This window comes from Capricornis sumatraensis, chromosome 15, assembly GCF_032405125.1.
Source record: "Capricornis sumatraensis isolate serow.1 chromosome 15, serow.2, whole genome shotgun sequence".
NCBI classification, from domain to species: domain Eukaryota; kingdom Metazoa; phylum Chordata; class Mammalia; order Artiodactyla; family Bovidae; genus Capricornis; species Capricornis sumatraensis.
The window spans coordinates 77,746,676-77,756,227 of record NC_091083.1 but is presented as its reverse complement, the minus strand read 5'-3'; the positions used below and the strand labels follow the sequence as shown (position 1 = coordinate 77,756,227).

General features: G+C 42.6%; 1 pseudogene; it reads right to left on the bottom strand.

Moving 5' to 3' along the window:
• Nucleotides 1-447: 447 nt before the first annotated feature.
• Nucleotides 448-1,298, bottom strand: LOC138091199 (large ribosomal subunit protein eL18 pseudogene; annotated as a pseudogene).
• Nucleotides 1,299-9,552: the final 8,254 nt, after the last annotated feature.

The following is a 9,552-nucleotide window of genomic DNA, read 5'->3' as shown; positions in this document are numbered from 1 at the left end:
TTTTGGATATTTATATTCATATCTTTCACCAAATTTTGTAAGTTTTCTGTCATATTTCTTCAAAAACTCTCCCTTCCTTTTCTCTCTCACTTCTCCTTCTGGGACTCCCACAATGAGTATTTTGATATATTTTTATGATATACCACAGATATTTTTTTTGTTGCTGTTCTTCAGACTTGATAATTTCTATCATCATTCAAGTTCACTGCTTTTTTATCCTGCCTGCTTAAATCTACCTTTGAATCCCTCTAATGGCTTTTTCATTTTGGTTACTGTATTTTTCAGTTCCAGAATTTCTTTTCTGTTTGTTTTTAGTTAAAAAAAAAACTCTATATTGATATTTCCATTTTATTCATTCATTGTATTGACTTTCTTCAAGTTAGTTCCATGAACATTTTTTTTTTTTTTTCATCCAAAATCTTTTTAGTAACAAGGTAGACTCTTGGGTTAGTTTTTGCAGCCACGGCTGGCTCATTGGCCTCTGGCGCACTCTGACTTCCGGCCCTTGGAGTGGACATAGGGTTTGAGGTGGCTATGCCGGGTTACTGAGGCCTTGCCGAAATGCCTTGTACACCTCTCACCCCTCGTGAGGATCAGAGAGGAGGACAGTGCCACAGCCCTTGGGCGAGGCTAGGGTCAGCTGGTCAAAGATGAGAATCTTGGCTGCTGCCTTGAGGATGCGACTCTGGGCGCAGCCACTCACTCTCAGAGCACACAACTTTCAGTTTGGGCACCTCCTGGACACAAACCTGATGCGAAGAGCTGACTCACTGAAAAGACCCTGATGCTGGGGAAGATTGAGGGCAGGAGGAGAAGGAGACAACAGACGATCAGATGGTTGGATGGCATCACTGACTCAATGGACATGGTTTGGGTGGACTGCAGGAGTTGGTGATGGACAGGGAGGCTTGGTGTGCTGTGGTTCATGGGGTCGCAAAGGGTCAGACATGACTGAGTGACTGAACTGAACTGAACTGAACACGAACACCATTGGTTACAGTCCCCATGACCACAGTTGTTTTGCCTTCCTGGCCAGGAAGCTTCATCTTCTGGATCATCCGGGAAAGGGACCACGGTGGCCAGTTGGTGTGGCTCATGAACAATCTCTTCAGGACAACCTAATTGAAGGTGGAGTTGGTTCCTCTGGCCAGGAACCTGTGCAGTTTGACCAACAGCCCCGCGTAAATGTCCTGGTTCTTGGGCTCCTTGTGTGGAACCTGTCTGTCCTTGTTGTGGTGAATGTCAACTCCCAGGCTGGCGCCTCCTCCTTGGCCAGGTCTGGAAAGCCCTTTGAGCATCTTTAAGACAGTTGTCTTAAAACCTTTTTCTCTAGCAGATCCTCCATCAGATCTTCTTCGGGAACAATTATTATTGATTTATTTAAAAAGCTTTCATATTTCTTTGTATGCCTTGTGACTTTTTTCTTTTTTTTTACAAAAATTGGACATTTGAATCTAATAATGTGGAAATCCATTTCTTCCCCTTCCCTAGGGAGTGATTTTATTTTGTTACTGTTTTTGTGAGTGCTGTTTTGGTTTTGTTGGTTTTTTATTGCTTTAGTCTGTCCCTATGTTGAGGATCAGTCTGGAATGAAAACTTATGATATTTTCACATCTTTTTCTGAGCCCTTTCTAGGACATGCATTCTCACTTTCTAATTTTTCCTATACACGTAGTTATTTTTTAAATGTCTGGCTCCCAGATAGAGAAAAATGAAGTGTAGGGAAACAGGCACTGGCCCTGGAAGTCACTTTGACCAGAGGGGGAAGGGCTTGTAACAATGAGAGGAGATGCTTCTTTATGAGATTGGAATGGGCAATCAGCAGGCAGAGTGTAGATCCCTGATATTTGGAGAACAGAATTTTTTTGCCCAAGTGGGCTGCCACAGCTATGTTTAAACTTCTCCAGGAACATGTGCACAGTTGTTTGTCATGTGGCTGGGTGTGGAGAAAACAGAGCTGCTACTCCCCTAAGAGGAGAAGGCAATGGCACCCCGCTCCAGTACTCTTGCCTGGAAAATCCCATGGACGGAGGAGCCTGGTAGGCTGCAGTCCATGGGGTCACTGAGAGTTGGACACGACTCAGTGACTTCACTTTCACTTTTCACTTTCATGCATTGGAGAAGGAAATGGCAACCCACTCCAGTGTCCTTGCCTGGAGAATTCCAGGGACGGCCGAGCCTGGTGGGCTGCCGTCTCTGGGGTCGCACAGAGTTGGACACGACTGAAGCGACTTAGCAGCAGCAACTCCCCTAAGAGCTGAAATTGGCTGAAATTAATTACAACTACTATCCTCTGCTGTTTTTTGCCCTGCTTTATTTAGTACTCCAATGCCAAACATGCCTGTTACTCCAGGTATCTCTTGATTTCCTGTTTTTTCATTCCAGCCTTTTGTGATGAGAAAAACATCTTTTATTGGTGTTAGTTCTAGAAAGACTTGGAGTTCTTCATAGAACCATTCGACTTCAGCTTCTTTGGCATTAGTGGTTGGGGCATAGACTTGGATTACTGTGAGGCTGAATGGTTTGTCTTGGAAACAAACCGAGATCATTCTGTTGTTTTTGAGACTGCACCCAAATACTGCATTTCAGACTCTTTTGTTGACTATTAAGGCTACTTCATTTCTTCTAAAAGGGAAGAAATATCTACTACCCACAGTAGTAGATATAATGGTAATCTGACTTAAATTCACCCATTCCTGTCCATTTTAGTTCACTGATTCCTAAAATGTTGATATTCGCTCTTGCCATCTTCTATTTGACTACATCCAATTTGCCTTGATTCATGAACCTAACAGTCCAGGTTCCTATGCAATATTGTTCTTTACAACATTGGACTTTACTTTCACCACCAGACACACCCACAGCTGGGTGTTGTTTCCACTTTGGCTCAGCCTCCACATGGAACAGAAAATTGGTTCAAAATTGAGAAAGGCTGTATATTCTCACCCTGCTTATTTAACTTATATGCAGACTACATCATGTGAAATGCTGGACTGGATGAATCACATGCTGGAATCAAGACTGCCAGGAGAAATATCAATCACCTCAGATATGCAGATGACACCACCCTTATGGCAGAAAGTAAAGAGGAACTAAAGAGCCTATTGATGAAGGTGAAAGAGGAGTGAAAAAAGCTGGCTTAAAACTCAACATTCAAAACACTAAGATCATGGCTTCTGGTCTCATCACTTCATGGAATATAGATGGGGAAAAAGTGGAAATGGTGACAGATATTCTTTTCTTGGGCTCCAAAATCACTTTGGATGGTGACTGCAGCCATGAAATTAAAAGACACTTGCTCCTTGGAAGATAAACTTTGACAAACCTAGACAGTGTATTAAAAAGCAGAGACATCACTTTGCCAACAAAGGTCCGTCTAGTCAAAGCTATAGTTTTTCCAGTAGTCACGTACAGATGTGACAGTTGACACTTTGGTGCGTATAGGAAGAAGACAAAACAATAAACTCTGTGTCTGGTTAGTCCAATTGCACCAGTTTTTTATTTTATTTATTTATTTATGGCTGCACTTGTTCTCCATTGCTGCATGAGGGCTTTCTCTAGTTGAAGCAAGCTGGGGCTATTCTCTGGTTGTGGGGTGTGGGCCTCTCACTGCAGTGATTTCTCTTGTTGTGGAACATGACCTCTAAGGTGCATGGGCTCAGTAAGTAGTTGTGGCAACATGGGCTTTGTTGCTCCCTAGCATGTGAGGTCTTCCTGGACCAGGGATCTGAACCTGTGTCCTTTGCATTGGCAGGCAGATTCTTAACCACTGGACCACCAGGCAAGTCCAATTGCACTTGTTTTTATACACACCTTACTCTAGCTGGGCGCTAGGGCCACACATGTTATCTCAGTTGCCCTTGTTGTATCTTGGGGCTGTTACTGCTTTGCCAAGGGAGACAAGGGAATCACTGACAGACTCAGATTTTTGTATTGAGAATAACACAAGTTAAAAGCTGTAATGCAAGTCATCCTTCCACTTTTGGTGCCCAGCTGTCTTGGGCATCAAAATATCCTTTCCTCCCTAAGGTATAACTGGCCTCTTTCCTCAAAGAATTCTTAGTCTTGAGTTTAGTTATTAATATTTATACACTTTCTGCCCCCTCAATTCTCTGGCTTTTCCAGGAGTTGACTGGAAGAGGAAGCAAACAGTCTATGGGAATATGTTATGCATTTTTTGTACCCAACAAACCTACTCTGGGACACCCAGTTTCATGTCTCACAATAGGAAAATCTCAGAACTTTCATTTATGTGGACCAGTCAGATTAGCCCAGTGCCTATATTCCAGGTTCCATAGCATGTCTCCTATAGCTGATGGGGTTCAAGAATGATTTGCAATTCTAGAGTCTTCACCAAAGTTGAAATGTACATATATTCAGAGTAAACCCTGTCTGGACGAGAGTCTCATCTTGAAGTAATCAGATTTTTTGCAGAAAATTGTCTCAGTTTAGGGGACTTGTTTTCTTATTCTTAAGACTGAGCAGAGACCAAACTTGCATGTCTAGCAACAAGATTTCACTGGCTGGTTCATAATGCCCCTGACATTGGCCCTTGCAACTAACTGGTGGTGCAGGATGTGATTCACACTGAATGATTGGAATCTGTCAATAAGATGGACAGGGAAGGGGTTCAGGGAAGGGATGCCTAAAGAAATTCAGAAATGAGATGGCTAAGCTGAGTGTCCTACAGCTGGGAAGATCATGGTCATGTGGAACCTTGTAGCATTGCGTTCAGAAGGCTTGGCAAACAGTGTCAGGATAGTCACTCTCTTGGGAGCTAAAGCATACTCACTGAACTGAAGCTGAGAGTTCTTTTCTCAGCACTGAGAATAGCCAAGTCAAATGTCAGTGATGGAGGCACTGAAAAATGTCCAAGTATTCTATAGCTGTGATAAATAGAGATGATATCAGGAAGACAGTTAAACAAATAGTTAACTATTAGTTAACTATTAGTCCCAATAGTTAAACAAATTGGGACTCCTGGCTTGGTGAACATGAATTGGAAGACACTGTGAAGAAAAATTTGTTATGAGTGCAAGAACATTTCATTTGAGTTTAAGAGTCACTGCTTGGTTTGATTTTAAGGACAAAGAGTAGTGTAGATTTGGTACTTTCGTTCTACTAACTACTCAACCTGAGAGGCGAAGTGATATAAACCTATCCAGATTTGGCTCGTCACATCTCTAACAATGTAAGCATTGACTATATGCATGAGGAATGGTTCAGGAGGGAGTGGGGAGTAATGGATTAGGACCAGCTCACATTCCAGCTCTGGATAAACTGGTGGGGGTTGGGGTGGGATATGCAGAGAGGAAGAAGGGTTCCCACATAAAATTCTTTCATTTTAATGATCATACAGTTATTTCTCAGGAAACACAACACTAACATTAGGAAAACAGTAAAGCATGCACATTTCAAACATCTTAAAACTGGTCTGATTTCCCCCACTGCTGTGCTTCAGTGTGCTTTGCGCTCAGATTCTTCAGGCTATCCTTCAGAACCTGATGGCTCTTCTTCGGAATCTGATGGAGATTCCTCAGATGGTCTGTTTAAGCAAAATAAACAAAGAAACAAAAGAAACAGGTTATAGGTTTTGTCATGTCTCCCTGGACTACGTTGTCATTTTTATCTCAGGGAAAGCCCAGAGGATGGCATCTCTTTCAGTGTCCCTCTGCTTCCGTTGATTAAACTCTCATTCTTCATTAATCTCTCTTTCATTCCCTCAAAACTTAGTCATTGTCTTCTATGTGCCAGGTGCTACAAAGAGTCACTAGGGATATTAAATAAATAAATAAAACAAACTTTCTGCTTTTGAACTATTCCCAAGGCCATGTTCCATCTCACTGTCTTAGAGATTATCCACACCATAGCCCTATTACCTCTGTGGGCCTCCTTCTAGTTTTATGACTGAGAAATGGTGAGGTGTGGGCTGGGAGCTTAGCTCTATAAAACAGCATGTTGCTATGGACCTAAGTTCACAGGTCTTGGAGTTCAAGGTTTGGGTCTGGGTGATCTTGTGCATGTAAGATGATCCAGCCCTGGATGACCAGATTTGGTTAGAAACCTTGCCATGCCATTTATTAATGTGATCTTGGGCCAGTTAATTACCACTATTGGACTTTGTTTCCTCATCTGCTATATAAAAATAATGATACACACCTATCTTAGGGTGATTTTAATTTTAAATTCTATCAATATATGTAATTACATAGTGTAGTACCCAGCACATGCTAACTGTCCAATAAATGATGGCTATAATTTTCTCTCTAGACTTTTGATTTCCCAGCTGCAAACCGACAAGTGATATGAGATCCAACCCAACTATTAAATGTTTTGATTATGACAATCATCCCACCTCCCCTCCCCAGCCAGGATTTGTCCTGGGATCTCAAGCCTCTCCTTTCCATTCCCCAATAACCAAGGATAACATTAAATTCCTTACTTCTTGACATCTTTCTCACAGGCTAGTTGACATTCTATTTGAAGCTCATAGTTGTTAAGATTGCCATCACAGCCAGAGTAGACAAAACTTTCACAGAATCCAGAGGTGGTGTTGTAGAAATATCTGAAGTGAATGTTATAACAGCTGCCATATTTGAGCGGCATCTTGCAGGGATCTGCGCGAGAGGTTCACACTGAATTAGGGGGAATTAAAGAGCTTGTCTTCACAGGCCTTTACACGTTTGTCATGGTAGTCTGGAAATACCCCTATTCAAGGTTACTGGAAGACATTTGGTTTTCTCTTGGAATTAAGATCACCTGGCAGGTTGCCCTTGGGCATACAAATTGATTAAAACTCCAATTTCTGGTCTTCAGCAGTGATTTGGAGAGATGGTGAGCCATGAAAAAGGAGGTTCTATCAGTGGTTGGTAATAGTGACTTAGTCACTAAGTCAGTCTGACTCTTTGCAACCCCATGGACTGTAGCCTGCCAGGCTCCTCTGTCCATGAGATTTCTCAGGCAAGAATACTGGAGTGGGTTGCCATTTCCTTCTCCATGGGGTCTTCCCAACCCAGGGATTGAACCCACGTCTCTTGCTTGGCAGGTGGATTCTATACCACTGAACCTCCTGTGAAACTCTTTACCAGTATCTTGTACAAAGTAATGACATTCACCTTTCACATCTTACATTATATTAAAGCACAATCTCCTTCTCTTCTTTCTTGGCTCTTAACTGCCTGGACAGGACATATAACACTTACCTTCCAGTTTTCATAGACCCACTATACTAACCATGTCCCCAGTTTAAGTTAACTGTGCCTGCTGCTCAAAACAGGATACATACCAAGATGCATAACCTTGGAGGTAATACTCTTTCACCTTCACATCCTGTCATCTCTGCCCTTGTCCCCTTCCTAGAGGCAAACCTTTTGTTCTTAGTGATAAGAATAACCCTTATGGCCACAGCAGGGGAAGGAGAGGGTGGGATGAATTGAGAGAGCAGCATTGAAATATATACATTACCATAGGTAAAACAGATAGCCAATGGGAAGTTGCTGTATCCCACAGCGAGCTCAGCTAGGTGCTCTGTGACAAACTAGAGGGGTGGGATGGGGTGGGAGGTAGGAGGGAGGTTCAAGAGGGAGGGGACATGTGTATACTATGGCTCATTCATGGTGATGTGAGGCAGAAACCAACACAACATTGTAAAGCAATTATCCTCCAATTAGAAATAAATAAATTTAATACAAAAATACCAAAAAAAAAAAAAGAAAAAAAAAAGAAAAAAAAAGAATCACATAGCAAGTGGTCCAAACAGCTACAACATGGTTGTACTGGCAACCCAGAGATTGCTGTTCATCCTATTCAAGCAGCCAGACTGGGATTTATTCCTTGGTAAAAGTAGCTATTTAAATACAGTGACATGCACAAGCTTATTTTATACATACATCCTCTGATATAGGCATTCTTCTGATCCACACTTTATACAAGGAAACTGAAGCTAAGGGATGGTATGGGATTGAGTGACTTGGACTAGTTTGTTAAGTGACAAGGCTGGAATTTGGGGTGTCTGACTTACAGTGTGGACTGTGTTACTTTTTCCCTATGTTCTGGAAGCACCTGAGCCTGTATATCATACCTGTGAAAGAAAACTTCATTGTCTTTTACGTCTACACTGTAAGCTTCTCTAAACAGTAACCATGTGTTCAAGTGTTCTCTCCTTCCCCGGAGCCTGTGCAAGTGCAAAGTCGCTCCAGTTATGTCCAACTCTTTGTTACCCCATGAACTGTAGCCTGCCAGGCTCCTCTATACATGGAATTCTTTACCATCTCAGCCACCAGGAAAGCCTGGTTTTATTCCTGGTACAATGCAGGAGACCCTGGTTCGATTCCTGGGTTGGGAAGTTCCCCTGGAGAAGGGATAGGCTACCCACTCCAGTATTCTTGGGCTTCCCTGGTGGCTCAGATGATAAATAATCTGCCTGCAAGGCAGAAGACCTGGGTTTGATCCCTGGCTTGGGAAAATCCCCTGGAGGAGGGCGTGGCAACCCACTCCAGTATTCTTGCCTGGAGAATCCAATGGACAGAGGAGCCTGACAAGCTATAGTCCATGGGATTGCAAAGAGTTGGACATGACTGAGTAACACAGATAGCACAGATAGCTGATTAACAGTGTTATGATCGTTTCAGGTGAACAGGGAAAGAACTCAGCCATACATATACACGTATCCATTCTCCCCCAAACTCCCCTCCCATCCAGGCTGCCACATAACATTGAGCAGAGTTCCCCGTGCCGGACAGTAGGACCCTGTTTGTCATCCATTTTAAATATAGCAGTGAGGATATGTCTATCTCAAACTCCCTAACTATCCCTTCCTCCAATGCTTCCCCCCCATGCCCTTGAATGGTCTGGAATTTTTGAAATTTACCGTGAAACCCATAATTTAGAATACTTCTAGTCCTTTGCACCGCATACAAAAGAGAATCCCATTTGGAAAGGACTTATTTGCATCACGGTTTGTTTTTTCTCATCAAACTTCCACAGGATGCCTAGAATAGATGCCCCAAGTCACAATAGTCAGCGTTTATGGGTATTGATACTAAAGGAGGACCTTCTTGGACCATCTGCATATCAAATTTTTTCTAATTCTTTCTTCCTCATTCATAATTGGTCCTTGGATTTATTTTCTGCTTCAGTTTCATACCTTTGAGTCTTTCACATATCATATCAGTAACCCTAGCCATACCACCCATTAATGGAGTAGTCAGCAAGGAGAAGGTGAAGAGCCCCAGAAGAAATCCCAGCTCGATCAATTTCATGGTGTAGCCAGTAGCAAGTAGGGAAGTTTTGGTATCAACTGATGTTATATCCTGGGCCTGATACTTGAGAGGGCTGGGCCCACTTGCCCCAAGGGCCAGGACTGGGCATTTCCTAGTGATGAGCTGGACAGTGAGTGCTTGGGTATCCAGCCATGAAGCTGAAGGTTCCAAGCTGATTTAGACCCCTGATAGTGAGTCACAAATTTATCTAGAATGCAAGGCTTCTATGTATGTTTAACCATGGAGGGTAGAACCATCAGAGCATTGAATTAAAAAGAGATTGCTTCCTTTT